The sequence below is a fragment of the Mixophyes fleayi genome, chromosome 1 (assembly GCF_038048845.1).
Source record: "Mixophyes fleayi isolate aMixFle1 chromosome 1, aMixFle1.hap1, whole genome shotgun sequence".
Classification (NCBI taxonomy): Eukaryota; Metazoa; Chordata; class Amphibia; order Anura; family Limnodynastidae; genus Mixophyes; species Mixophyes fleayi.
Genome location: NC_134402.1, coordinates 427,258,594 through 427,273,679, shown reverse-complemented (window position 1 = coordinate 427,273,679; position 15,086 = coordinate 427,258,594).

The following is a 15,086-nucleotide window of genomic DNA, read 5'->3' as shown; positions in this document are numbered from 1 at the left end:
AATTGTATATGGATTCAGACTGGGACCTAGTAGCAGATACAGCTGAAATAGCGTTTTTTTTGCAGGTAGTCAGGGGTTGGTATAAGTAGATGATGATGATGATGATGATGAATACCAAATCTAGCGAACTGCTTATAATTATTGGTTTGCGATTGATTCACAGACCCTTAATTAGTAGTTGCTCAGCCATTGCTTAGTATTTTTTGAGCAAATTGTAGCAAAGATGTATGTATTTTTTGTACACATGTTGGGAAGTTGATCCTGGTGTATCAGCTAGGTTATTCAAATTTAAATGTTGCTTCAGAGCAATTGCGTTGGTAACATATAAATGGACAGTTCGACATAAGTGTCGAGAGGTGTGTTTGTTATGTGGCTGCATCTCATTCAGACCTGGACGCATCTTCAACGCTGAATACGGCCTACATTCACTTGTGTGCAACTTTTTCGATTGTGCTTATACTTGTGTCCCACTATGAATCAGGCCCGAGGTGTTTAGTGCCATGAAATCTGATTCATTCAAGTATAGCTACAGATGAAGGATGTAGTAACAGAGGGCCTGATTCATTAAGGATTTTAACTTAAGAAACTTCTTATTTAATTCTCCTGGACAAAACCATGTTACAATGCAAGGGGTGCAAATTAGTATTCTGTTTTGCACATAAGTTAAATACTGACTGTTTTTTCATGTAGCACACAAATATCAACTTTAAATCTCAGTGTACAAATAAGCTATCAGTATTTAACTTTTGTGCAAAACAGAATGCTAATTTGCACCCCTTGCATTGTAACTAGAGATGGGCGGGTCCGGTTCCCCGAGAACCGAACCCACCCGAACTTTGGGTATCCGAGTACTCTCCCGCCCGTTCCGAATCCAAATCGAGGCTGAATGTCATCGTGACATCGTCGGATCTCGGGGCTCGGTTCTCGCGATACTTCAACTTTATAAATACACGCCTCCACAGCAATCCATCGCCATTTGAAAGTGGGAGAGAGCAGGGTGTAGCCACAGGCTGATTAGAGCAGGGACAGAGAATACAATATTGTTCTTGCAATTGCTCTAACCAAAATCGCTAGAGAAGAGAAGAGGATAGAGGTTTATTATTTTTTGTTAATATTTGGCACTCCCCAGTGCTTTTGGGGTGTCCCCCATAATTGTGCATAAATATTTCTGGCTGTCAAAAGTCATATCTGTCAGCAGTATCTACCAAATAATTTTTAGCACTCCTCAGTGCTTTTGGGGTGGCCCTCATAATTGTGCATAAATATTTCTGGCTGTCAAAAGTCATATCTGTCAGCAGTATCTACCAAATAATTTTTAGCACTCCTCAGTGCTTTTGGGGTGTCCTCCCTAATTGTGCATAAATATTTCTGGCTGTCAAAAGTCATATCTGTCAGCAGTATCTACCAAATAATTTTTACCACTACAAGTGCTTTGCGCTCAGAATGGATTCAAAGCAGTCCACATATGATCAGAATGAGCAACCAGGTTCTGTCACCAGTCCTGATGTTAGTGTTCCCAGTACGTCATCTGGCCAAGGCAATGTCAAATAACAGAGTGTTTCCAAATCAGTGCAAAAAACAAAACCCCCCAAAAAATTTACTGTGTTGAAGCGAAAAATAAGTGTTACTGAGCAAAAGTTAAGTGGCGATAAAAAAAAAATTGCCAACATGCCATTCTACACACGCAGTGGCAAAGAGAGAATGAGTGCTTCACCTTTGGCTATTAGTGGCAGATCCAAAAATGTTACCGACCCTACAAGTGGTGCACAACTACTGTTACGCGTCAAAGCCGAGCTGCAAGATAACAGTAAGGCATTGGAGAATAATGTTTGCTCTGAATCAGAAATGACACCGATCCCTGTGGAGAGTCCATCCAACAGTGGTATGTCTAATTGTGAGCATTCTGTTAGTGTACCCATAAAGAAAGGCCCTTTCAGCAGTTCTGCTGATGTGTACCTGAACAGCCCGATTGTAGCCACTGATACACAAATTGAGGATGCCACTTTGGAAATAGAAGAGGATGAGGGGGAGATTTATGGAGGTGACGAGGGCGCTAATGAGGATGTTGATGATTATGATGCAGACAGATACCAAATTGCCTTTCTCAATTTCTATTTATATTCTAGATTATACAACGGCTGAATAGTTTTCTATTTTATTCCTAGTGGAGAGGGGATCTGATGCAGACAGATACCAAACTGCCTTTGTCCATTTCTTTGTATATTCGAATTTCTAGTTCTACAATCTATTCAGGCTGCTTTTTTTATATTCAACTACAAGTGGAGGGCGAGGGGGGGGGCTTAGATAGCCACCAAAGTACCGTGGTCCATTTAATTTTACTTTCTAGCTCCACAGTCTGTGCAGGCTGCTTTTTTTATATTCAACTACAAGTGGAGGGCGGGGTGGCTTAGATAGCCACCAAAGTACCGTGGTCCATTTAATTTTACTTTCTAGCTCCACAGTCTGTGCAGGCTGCTTTTTTTATATTCAACTACAAGTGTAGGGTCTAATATACACCCAAAGATGATGGCTACATTGCCAATAATCAAAGATGGAGGAGGTAGACAACCAGGTTTGACTGTATAATTTGCAGACAAGTGTTCGCATTGAGGACAGCCTACCAGGGATTCAACTGTTTTTTCATAATTTATTAGCTTTAGAATTACCTCACTTATCTAAGAAACTGGTGGAGCACTAAATTAGGTTATTTTAGACCCAAAAAATTGTATTTTTTTTCAAAAATAGCAAAACAAAACCAAACAAAACCCAAACCAAAACCAAAACACGCAAGGGCGGTTTTGCAAAACCAAAACCAAAACCAAAACACGAAGGTAATCCAGATCCAAAACCGAATACAAAACCAAAACACGGGGGTCAGTGACCATCTCTAATTGTAACATGGTTTTGTCCAGGAGACTGAAATAAGACATTTCTCAAGTTAAGATCCTTAATGAATCAGGTCCAAAGACATCATTACATGCTGTATACACTATAAAAATATACTTAAATCCTGACCCATTTTACACAGGTCAAGAAGCCTTTTCTCATTATTCCTATAGGTTTTCCAATAGCAAAAACCTGTGCTGAATAATTAATTTAAAATTATGTTTTAATATTGATTCAAAGATTACTGCAATTGGACAACAGAAGGAATCTTATCAGACCATGGTGTACATATGAATTGTGTCCTTTTGGTAGGTACGCAATAAAGAAGGGCTTTAAAACCTCATTGTCTAGTAATGGAAAACAGATGTCATAAAAATTTAATATTTTAAATGTCACAACAAGTAAGGTACAAAGTGCAAATAATAACCACTAAAAAATGCCACATAAAAAGAAAATGTTGGTTATTCTATGGTTTCAGTGTCTCTACCTAGATTACATTAAGCTTTTTTATGCATTGGTTTGGTGTTGTTAAATACAGCAAACAATTATTTGTTTTATTTTTTTGTGCTTGGAATGTAATTTTCGGTTTACAGCTAGTAAGTAGCTAGTAAGTAGACATTGTTTCCCACGGACCAAATGATAGTACTGATCTTAATCACCACCATCTAGAAGTAACCTGAAAATTAATACTGTAATATAATAAGTGCTTGCATGAGTTTCCTGTGTGTGCTCAGGTTTCCTCCGACAGTCCAAAAACATACCAGTAGGTTAATTGGCTTCTGAAAATAAATGGACCCTAGTATATATATGTGGGGTAGGGAATTTAGATTGTAAGCTCAAATGGGGCAGGTACTGATGTGAATGATTTAATGTTCTCTGTACAGTACTGCGTAATATGACTGGCAGAATTTGAATAAACAAAAATATATAATAATTGGTTACAAAATGAATATGGGAATTAACTGTTCTCAAAGTCTATTAAATGAGCTCTCAGGGCCTGAGTCATTAAGGAGAGTAAAGCATAAAAAAGGAGTAACATTTGCACCTGGGCAAAACCATGTTGTATTGGAGAGGGAGGTAAATTTAAAATGTGAGGCAGATTTATAGTTTGGGTAGGGCATGTCCTAGATCATCTTTATATTTCAATGTAATAATAAAGCTAGCAAGTATTTGTGTGCTAGATGAAAAAACAGCCAGTATTTAACTTATGTACAAAATAATAAACTGATTTGCACCCCTTGCATTGTAACATGGTTTGTCCCAGAGAACATTTACTCCTTTGCTTGCCTTAATGACTCAGGCCCTCACACTGCAAAATGCAATGGAATTTTATGGGAATGCTTGTTAAGTCATACTTGCCAACCTTATGTTGGCCGGGTCCAGGAGTTCCTGGAGGGCACTAGGGGTGTATGGGGGGAGGAGGCGGGGCTTCAGAGTCATGTCATTTTGGCCCCATCCCCAGTGACGTAATGACTGTTTTGTATATTTTTACAGCACTGTAAAAAGACCCAAAACAGACATTACGTCACTAGGGGCGGGGCCAAAATGTTGCAAACTGTGAAGCCCCGCCCCATCCGCCTGTACATGCCTTCTCTAATATAGTGAAGTGGGCATATGCGGGAGAACCTACCTGGAATTCGGGAGTCTCCCGGAGATTCCGGGAGAATTGGCATGTATGTGTTAAGTCCATAGTACACTATGCTGTAGGGAAGTGTTGAGAAACATAAACACGCTTCTAACGATCTGTTAAAGCAGGAAAATATACATGGATTAATATACAAGGATTTTAATGTTGTTCTTCAGTGTCTGTGTGTTCGAGCCCTCAGTGATGTCAATCATTTGTAAGTTCAAGTAATTCTAGTTGCATAGTGCTGATAACTTAATATAGTGTAGAAACACTGGTAACTATTTATAGCACACTGGACTGCAAAAAACATTAGTTTACATTCTAGTTTAACATGGTAAGTATAGATTTAACCATAAGAAAGACCCACATGAAGAATAACACATACAGATGTTACTTCCTATAAATGACACAAACACAATGACTTTTTTTAAGTACATAAGGAGTGGTTTTAATAATATCTTAGTGTTCCATTGTGCTGTTAAACCACACTGCTGCGAAGACCACCAAGTCTGCTCACTCAAGATGAGCAGCGCAGGTTGAAACCAGACACGTGGTTGTTTGTAACTTCAGTCTGACTAGTCATATTGAGTCAGTAAAACCAATAACACATGAAGGCAATAGAATATATTTGTAAGAGTGCGCTGATGATCTAAGTGTGGATTGTGTTGGGAGGTGGGCTACATGCAGATCAGAAAAGCTTATATTTATCACAAAAGTTGTATTAATATATATCAGGTACAAATTGTTCTTAGCCTGAGTTTCTCAGTGCAAAAGCAATTCATGATGACTGTATCACCGGAACTCTGCAGATCTATGATCTTGTTCTGCCGCAAAACTCAATTTACACTAAATTCCGCCACAACTTTGTTCATCTTTAAAATAACTGCATATATATATTACATTATTTAGAATAAATGGGCCTGATTCATTATGGATCTTAACTGAAGAAACTTCTTATTTCAGTCTCCTGGACAAAACCATGTTACAATGCAAGGGGTGCAAATTAGTATTCTGTTTTGCACACAAGTTAAATACTGACTGTTTTTTCATTAAGCACACAAATATCAACTTTAAATTTCAGTGTACAAATAAGCTATCAAGTATTTGTGTGCTACATGAAAAAACAGTCAGTATTTAACTTATGTGCAAAAAACACAGAATACTAATTTGCACCCCTTGCATTGTAACATGGTTTTGTCCAGGAGACTGAAATAAGAAGTTTCTTAAATTAAGATCCTTAATGAATCAGGCCCAATATGTTTAAAATGCTTAAATAAAAAAGTGCTATATAAAAAAGAAATCATGTGAAATCGTAATTGAGTATCTTGTTGCCTTATGCACCAGTACCAGCAATAACAAATAATAATAACAAATGTTTACTGAATGTTTTTGTATAGTTGTGCCCATGTGACACACGTTGGCATCCTCCCTAATTCATTCTCCTTCTGCATATTCCAGCCTCTCATGACAGGAGGGAATGCGTGGTGCTTCACCCGCACTGTTAATCTGCTCCTGTGTATGACAGCACACAGATACATGCAGCAAAGGAGGTACAGGACAGGAAGGGGATTGAATTCTCCTTTTCTTCAGCACCACTATACCTATCCTCACAGTTGTGCTCCTCATACTCTGACAAGAAGAAGCCTCCGGTGGTTGGGTCATTCACTCAATAATCATCATACATTTGCTCTTGTAAGTTTACGAAGAGCACTCTTGTTGGCGAGCCCCAATATGCCAGGATTTACCATTGCAAACATGCATGATCGCTCAGTTGAACAGGAGCACCAGCTGCCTGGAACGCTGTCAGCGATCAGCTGCACCTGCAGTGGCGCAGCGTGACAGTATAGTACAGCTTGAGTCCTTCCTTCATGCTGCACTGAATATCATCATGCAATTATGTAATGACTTATGAAGCTGCAGGAGAATCCAGGGTCTGTTAGTAATAAAAAATGCTGGCATGAACGAGTACACAATGTCAGACCTGGGGATTTGTCTGTACCCGGACATGGTTGTGTCTCTGGGGCTGAATTAGTGGATACATACACAAAGCTGAATGGCCTGATTATGTTCCTTCGTATGTAAGGGAAAGAACAGGTACAGGTGGTGGTTGCTGAGAGTTCAGGAGCTTACTAAATATGAATGGCACAGGAGACTGGCAAGAAGTCAAGAGTAGCAAGACGGAGATCAGATTTAGCAGGACCGGACTGGATCCAGAGTGCTGGACCAGACTGGATCCAAAGTGATGGACCGGACTGGCTGGGCAGAAACAGCAGAGTAGACTGCAGACTGCTAGAAATCAGTTTGACGTCTGAGAAATCAACGTTGCAATGGCAACAAGTTAGGGCTTCAGGAAGTCCTTTTATAGTGACTGCTATCCCCTGATTGGAGGCTGCGATCAGCTGAGCTGAAGCAGTACTCTGATTGGCTGAGAGGGATCAGGTGACTGGATCCAAGATGGCAGCGCCCATGCGCTGGTTTTGGAGGGAACTCTGGAATGGAGACTGTTATCCCCTGATTGGAGGCTGCGGTCTGCTGAGCTGAAGTAGCACTCTGACTGGCTGAGAGGGAGCATGTGACCGAATCAAAGATGGCAGTGCCCATGCACTGGTTTTGGAGGGATCTCTGTAGTAGAGACAGACTGGGCAGCATCCTGTAGAGAGCTCTGAGAGCAGCAGAGCCTATGGACCGCAGGGACAACTGAGAAAGACAGCGGGGTGGTAAGTAACAGGACCTAACACACATTTGAGTGACACACAATATTTTTGACATAACTCTAGAATTGGGTATATTTGTTACATAGCATTGAATTATGTGAAAGACGTCAATGAGATTTACCTTAGGACATAGAGTATGTTTTCAAATAGCCACATTTATGGGCATAACATTGCATTGCTGGGCTCCATAGCAACATTTGGGAAAGGGTGCAGCAATGCTGCTGTAGTCTCCAAGGCCCCCACACTGCTTCCAAAAGAGCATAACGAGGGCTCCTCTGAGCAGGTGCAGGTCCGACATGTACTCAGAAGAGCAAACATAAAAGCAAATATATATCATACAGTAAACTAGTACAATAAAGTCATCGCTATTCACACTCTGGTCAAATTAATTTTGATTAGGACACAGCTTGAGTAAAGGTTCAGGCTGCCCTAAGCTAATACACCTGTAGCACCCCCCCCCCCCCACCCCCCTTGCCTTTCACATGGCAGGTAAAGATTAACAGGTCCTTAATTTAAATTCTGGCTTCCATCACTCCCCACCCCTAATGTTTATGTTCTCATGTTTTCAAAACCCAGCTCCACTTTGTCACTCATTTCATTTTCATTAGAGATGCTCAGGCTCAGTTCCCCGAGAACTGAACACATCCGAAATTTGCAGATCCGAGTATCGAGCCCAGCCAGCTCGGTACTTTTATGTGCCCACGGAATTGAAAAACAAAACGTCATTGTTATGTTGTCGGATCTCTTGAGTTTTGGATTCTATAAGTACCGCCCTCCTTGGCAGTCTCTAGTGCAGTTGGGCTGCGTCATAGGTAGAAAAGAAAGAGGAGGGGTAGCAGTGTTCTTCAAATTCATTCAGGAGAGCTCAATTGCTAATTGTCATTGCTGAAAAAGAAATAATAGGGCTGGCAGGCTTGGTCTTCTAAATCTGCAGTCACATTGTACTGTGTTATATATGTAACACACAGAGAGGAGAGCTCCATTGCTAATTGTCATTGCTGAAATAGAAATAATAGGGCTGGCAGGCTTGGTCTTCTAAATGTACAGTCACATTGTACTGTGTTATATAGGTAACACACAGAAAGGAGAGCTCCATTGCTAGATTGCTAATTGTCATTGCTGAAATACAAATAATAGGACTGGCAGTGTTGTTCTTAATCTGCAGTCACATTGTACTGTGTTATCAAAATGGATTCACAGCAGTACACAGAAGACCAGGAGCATCAAGCAGCTGATGACACCAGTCATAATGATAGTAATCCCTCTCTGTCATCTGCTAAAGCCAATGCTAAAGTGCATAGTGTTTTTAAGTCAGGGAAACAAAAATGTAAAAAAAACACCTTTTACCTTGGTCAAGAAAAAAAGACCTGTAATCCAGGCAAAGTTATCTACAAAAAAAATAAAAATTGCCAACATGCCATTCTACACACGCAGTGGCAAGGAAAGAATGAGGCCTATGCCTTTCTCTATGAGTGCTAATTCTGCAACTGTCACTGAGGCATTTTCTTGTAAGGCCAGTCATGACCAAGCAAGATATTATCTTTCGGACTCCAAAAGTGGTGTCCAAATACTTTTACGTGTAAAAGCCAAGCTGGAAGAAAACAGTAAGGCATTAGAGGAAAAGTATGTTCAGAAATGACACAAATCCCAGAGGAGAGTCTATCCATGAGTGCTATGTGTAATCCTGACCTTTCTGATACTGTACCCATTAAGAATGCCTTTTTCAGCATTTCTGCAGATGTGTGCATGAACAGCCCAAGTGCAGTCGGTGATACACAAATTGCAGTCGGTGATACACAAATTGAGAATGCCACTTTGGAATTGCAACAGGATGAGGGGGATATTTGTGTAGCTGACGAGGGTGTTAATCATCATCATCATCATTTATTTATATAGCGCTACTAATTCCGCAGCACTGTACAGAGAACTCACTCACATCAGTCCCTGCCCCATTGGGGCTTACAGTCTAAATTCCCTAACACACACAGAGAGAGAGACTAGGGTCAATTTGATAGCAGCCAATTAACCTACCAGTATGTTTTTGGAGTGTGGGAGGAAACCGGAGCACCCGGAGGAAACCCACACAAACACGGGTAGAACGTACAAAATCCTCACAGATAAGGCCATGGTCAAGAATTGAACTCATGACCCCAGTGCTGTAACCACTTAGCCACCGTGCTAATGAGGATGTTGATGAGGATCATGTTGTTTGTGTAAGACCTACACCAGTGGAAGTAGTTCTTGGACGTGATAAGAAGAAGGCCATTGTCATGCCTGGGCATAAGACCAAAAAATCCACCTCTTATGTGTGGAATTATTTTTACCCCAATCCTGACAACAGTTGTTTAGCAATTTGTAGGGTTTATGAAGCCACAGTTAGTAGAGGTAGGGACCTTATCCATTTAGGAACCTCATCCATGTTACGCCATTTGAAGCGAGTTCATGGCAAGCTGTTGGGAAAATTAGAAACTTATGCTAAAAAAATAACAACAAGTAGTCCATCAGTTAGGTCCCTTCTCTCAGCTAGATCGCAATACCTGCTATTTACACCCACAACACCGTCCTCATCAATATCCTCAGTAGCGATCGGAGTTGGTCCTGCATCCAAGTTGGTAAGGCTAGATGACTCCTCCACTATCCTGGATTCCTCAGAAGAATTCTTGAGCATTAGTCCCACTGCTGCTGCTGCTGCTGCTGCTCGGGTGGATCTTCATCTTAGAAGCAGACCAAGGAGAAGACTACTACAACAATTGACTGTTAAACAATTCTTTGCAAGAGGAAGCAAGTATAAAAGCTGTCACCCAGTCGCCAAGTGGATGACAGACACCATGGCGACTATGCTAGTATTAGGCTATGCTACTATGCTAGGATTGCGTCCAATATCCACTATTACTGCAGCTGGTTTTAGACAGTTACTTGAGATCTTGTGTCCCTGTTACCAAATTCCATCACAACACCATTTTACTAGAAAAGCTATTCCTCACCTCTGCCAGAAGGTTCGTAAAAATTTAATTATTGGGCTACAAAATGTCATTCTACCCACTATACACTTAACCATAGATATATGGGCAAGCAGAACTTGACAAACTAAAGATTATATGACTGTGACAGCCCACTGGGTTGGCGATTCGCCTTCTCCAGCAGGAAAAGCAGCAACTTGTACCCAAGTACGTCACGTTTTTCAGAGGCAGGATTCTCTGTGTATCACCGGCTTCACTAAGGCATACAGCTGACAATATGTTAAAAACTAAGGGATGTCATTCCAACACGGCTTATCCTGCTTGGACTCTCCTCAGGATATATCATTTCTGATAACGCCAACAATATTGTGAGAGGATTACAGCTAGGTGAATTCCATCACATTCCCTGTTTTGCTCACACAATCACTTGGTGGTGCAGAGCTATTTAAAAAATGACAGGGACGTGCAGGAGATGCTGTCTGTGGCCCGTCAAATATCTGGACATTTCCGGCATTCTACAACAGCATGTAGGAGAGCAATTTAATTTGCCCTGCCACCAACTGACGCAAGAGGTGGTGACAAGCTGGAATTCCACCCTGTATATGAAGGAACAGTGAAAAGCCATCCATGCTTACTCCACATTGGGAAAGGAGGGGGGATGTATTTTAGTCAAGCACACTGGAGAATACTTTCCGTGTTGTGCATGGTGCTGAAATCATACAAAGTAGTCACTTGTGAAGTGAGTTCACACACTGCCAGCTTGAGTCAAGTGATTCCCTTAATTAGACTTTTGGAAAAGCAGCTTGAGAAACTGAAGGACGAGATTAAACAAAGCAATTACGTTAAGCATGTCAGACTTGTATATCAAGTACTTTATTTGCTTCGCCAGGATCCAAAAGTTATCAAAATCTTGAAATTGGATCACTACATTTTGGCGACTGTGCTTGATCCTAGGTTTAAGAGCTAGGTCTTCTCTTTGTTTCCAACTGACCTAGATCTAAACAGATGCAAGGAACTCCTGGTGAGCAAGATAACAGCTCAAGTGTTACGTGACAGGACGGCCTCTCCTCCTTCAGTTTCTCAGTCAACTGCTGCTAGGAAAAAACTTAGCTCTCCCAAGAGACCCAGGGATGATGCAGATGACTCAGCACAACATCTTGACATCTGGTCTGGTCTAAAAGAATTGACCAAAAAATGTGACACCTCTGCCATAACTCCACCTGATCGTACGATCAACATCCAAAGGATGGTGGCGGATTATTTTGACAACAGCATAGAAATAGACACATCAGACAGTCCCTTTACATACTGGGAGGAAAAAAAGGGAATTTGGATACCCATGTACCAACTCGCTTTGCACTTCCTAAGCTGCCCACCCTCCAGTGTGTACTCGGAAAGAGATTTCAGCAAAGCCGGGAACCTTGTCAGTGATCGGCATAGGAGGCTACTTCCTCAAAATGTGGAAAAGTTGATGTTCATAAAAATAAACTTCAATTTCCACGAGGAAGGTCTTTCCCTCCAATTACATCAAAATACTGTGACTTCTGTAATGGTAGATTCCAACGGTGATGAATTAATAATGTGTGAGGTTGATGTACAAACTGATGAGGGTGAGGATGAGGTTGAGGATGATGACAACAACATCTTGCCACAGTAGAGTTCATTAACAGCACTGTTACCTTAGGTGCCTTCAGGCCATGGTTAGCTTGTTTTGTGGAGGCCCAAACAAACCAAGCACATCAGCCTCAATAGTGGCACTCCTTTTTCGCTGAAGTGCTTGGTTTGTTAAAGTGTGCATATCATTTTTAAGATCCAACATAAGGGTGGGTGGAAGGACCCAAGGACAATTCCATCTTGCACCACTTTTCCTTTCAGCTACCGCTGTGTGCCACTGTTATCTACATGTGCTATATACTGTTGTGTGCTTTGCAAAAATCTTAGACACCCATTGATGATGCAGATGACTCAGCACAACATTTTGACATTTGGTCTTGTTTACTGTAGAAGACTTGACCAAAATTAGTGACACCTCTGCTGTAACTCCACCTGATCCTACTATCATCTATCAACATCCAAAGAATGGTGGAGGATTAATTTAAAAATTTTTGAACAGTGTAAAGACAACAGATTTTATTAACAAAGAAAAGCATTGCTTGCACAAGTAATATAAGAATGGATGTCTAAATAGACGTGTATATGTATTACCTTCCACTTTGCTGCTATTTCATCAGTAGTGCACAAAGTGTTTGTAATATGCACGCTACGTCAAAGGTACCTAATTATATTAGATTTTTTTGGGAATTGGGGCTGATTCGAAGCTCAGTGATGAACTTGCTTTTTGCTGTGATTTACAATGGCTCTTTTTAGTGCATTGTCTGGCTGTTAGGCTGATGGTCTGATTACCAACTCACAGAACAAGATGGCGGAGGTCTACACCTATAGCAGCCGCCTTTCCCATATATGCTCAACGGTTCTCAGATGCCCCAAAGACTTACCTCCAGGCGTAGTGTGAATTGGTAATACAGCCCCGTAGCGGCAGGTCAGGAGGCTGGACAGAAGGCAGTGGATAGTCAGATGGTAGCCGAAGTCAAGGGTCACAGGCAAGCAAGAATAGTCAATAAACACGCCAAAGGTCAGGGTCACAGGCAAAGTAGCGGAGTCCAAGGTACAGGCCAAAGGGTCAGGGTCACAGGCAAACAGGCAGAGTCCAAAGTCCAGGCAGGGGTCATACACAGAAAATCCGACAGGCAGAGCATCCACAGGACAGGTTCCAACAACAGACATCAGGTCAGCAAACTGGGTCAGAAGCGCTATAACTGGCAGGGAGACTAAGCCATCCCTGCCTTAAATACTAGAATCCACCAATCAGGGCTTGCCCTGAACCTAAACTCAGGTGCAGGCTAATAGATAATGTGCCCTGTTAATCAGCCCACAGGCTGAAGATCTGCACATGCGCCCGGCTGCTAGACTTGCCGTGGCGCATAGAACCTAATTCGGCGTCCGGCCGTTGCCCTGACAACAGCCCTCCTGAACTTCCGGAAGTGAAGTCCCGGTCGTCATAGCGACTGCCGGGACGCCAGAGAGAGGGGGCGGTGAGTCGCGGCGGTGCCTGTGGCCACCGCAGCTCTCTAAAACTGGCACCATGGATTGGTCTGGGTCTGTTAAAAGCACGCATTCCGGGGGGGTCAGCGCTCGTCGCCATGTATTAGCTGTAGAATTACCACAGTTATCTAAGGAACGGGGGGAGCGATCAAATGAACCATAACTGATTTCATGAGCCAAGGACAATTACATCTTGCACCACTTTTCTTTACTGACACTGCTGTGTGGCAATGTGTCCTAGATGTGCTAGAGACTGCCGTGTGTTTGTGTCATTGCTCTGTCACTTAGCATCCAGCAAGGTCGCTGCAGTCTTTGTTTGAAACTGTATGAAAATAATATTGTAACCTGTGAGGTGGTCAAAATTGACAGCAAATGACTTTAAATTAGTGTTATTGAGGTTAAAAATAATGTAGGGGGAAAAAAGCTAAGTTATGTGATTTTAGAAAAAAAAATAAAGATTTTAGGAAAAAATAGGGATCCAAAACCCAAAAATGCAAGGGCGGTTTAGCCAAAACCAAAACACGAAATTAATCCAGATCCAAAACCAAAACCAAAACCAGAACACGGGGGTTAGTGAACATCTCTAATTTTCATTACAATCAGAACTGTATAGGGAGATAAACGAGCACTACTAAGGGGGGATGTCATACCTGCGCCTCTTGCCATCCTTGTCTCTCCTACACGCTTATCCTTATCCCACCCAAGGATGACTCTATGTCTTCAGCCTTTGGAAATGCATGATAAAAAGCAGAAAACAATATATACCTTACTACATTTTTCTTTTATGGTTTACTTTAACTCTAGAGAACACCTATGTTCTTATATTTTAAAATACATTTCAGTTCATACTTCTCCCTGCCACAATTTTGTATTCCCAAAAATGTTGCACCCCCATATCCCCCAAATGCCTTGCTCCCTAGGCTTCAGCCTAATCAGCCTACTCGATAATCAAAAAACAAAAAAAACAAATCTCCTAGGCGCTTGGTTTAAAAAGAAAAAAAACTGCGAGAGTCAGCTCCTTATGGATGGAGGTACCAACTACTTCCAATATTGTTCAACCTAAACCTTATAATGCATAGGAGATGGCATGGTTATATTATAGAACTTGCCTCTAGTATTATTGCCCTGTGCTTTCAGAAGCAGCGATTACTACAGGCTATGGGGTTTTTTTTCATTTTTTTTCTTTTTGTAATACACATAGATTTCAATTTAGTTAATACTTGCAGATTCCTGATATAATTGAATGTATTTTTGAATCAGTTGTTTAATAATATAAATGTTTGTTGCATTTTATATAGTATTCTTGCTGCTGGGTTCATGAGCTTACCAGCTGCTCTTAATTAAGATTGGAGTCAGGGCCGGACTGGCCATTTGGCACTTCTGGCAAATGCCAGAAGGGCCAATGGCCAGATGGGCCGGTCCGCATGTTCGCCAAGCAGCAACACTCTGTGCGCTGCTCGGCGGACGGAGAATCAGTGACAGCCGCCTATGCGAGCAATCACATAGGACGGCACCTGTCACGTGGTGCTGTCCCATGTGATTGCTCGCATAGGCGGCTGTCACTGATTCTCCTTCTGCCGGGCTGCACGCAGAGTGCTGCTGCTGGATGTAAGGTAAGTGTCTGTGCTTGTGTGTGTGTGTAATATGTCTGTGTGTCTGTGTGGCAAATAGTGTGTGTGGGGCTATGAGTCTGGCTGTGTATCAAATAGTGAGTGTGGCTATTGTGTGGCAAATAGTGTGTCTGTGTTGCTAATAGTGTGTCTGTGTGGCTAATAGTGTGTCTGTGTGGCTAATAGT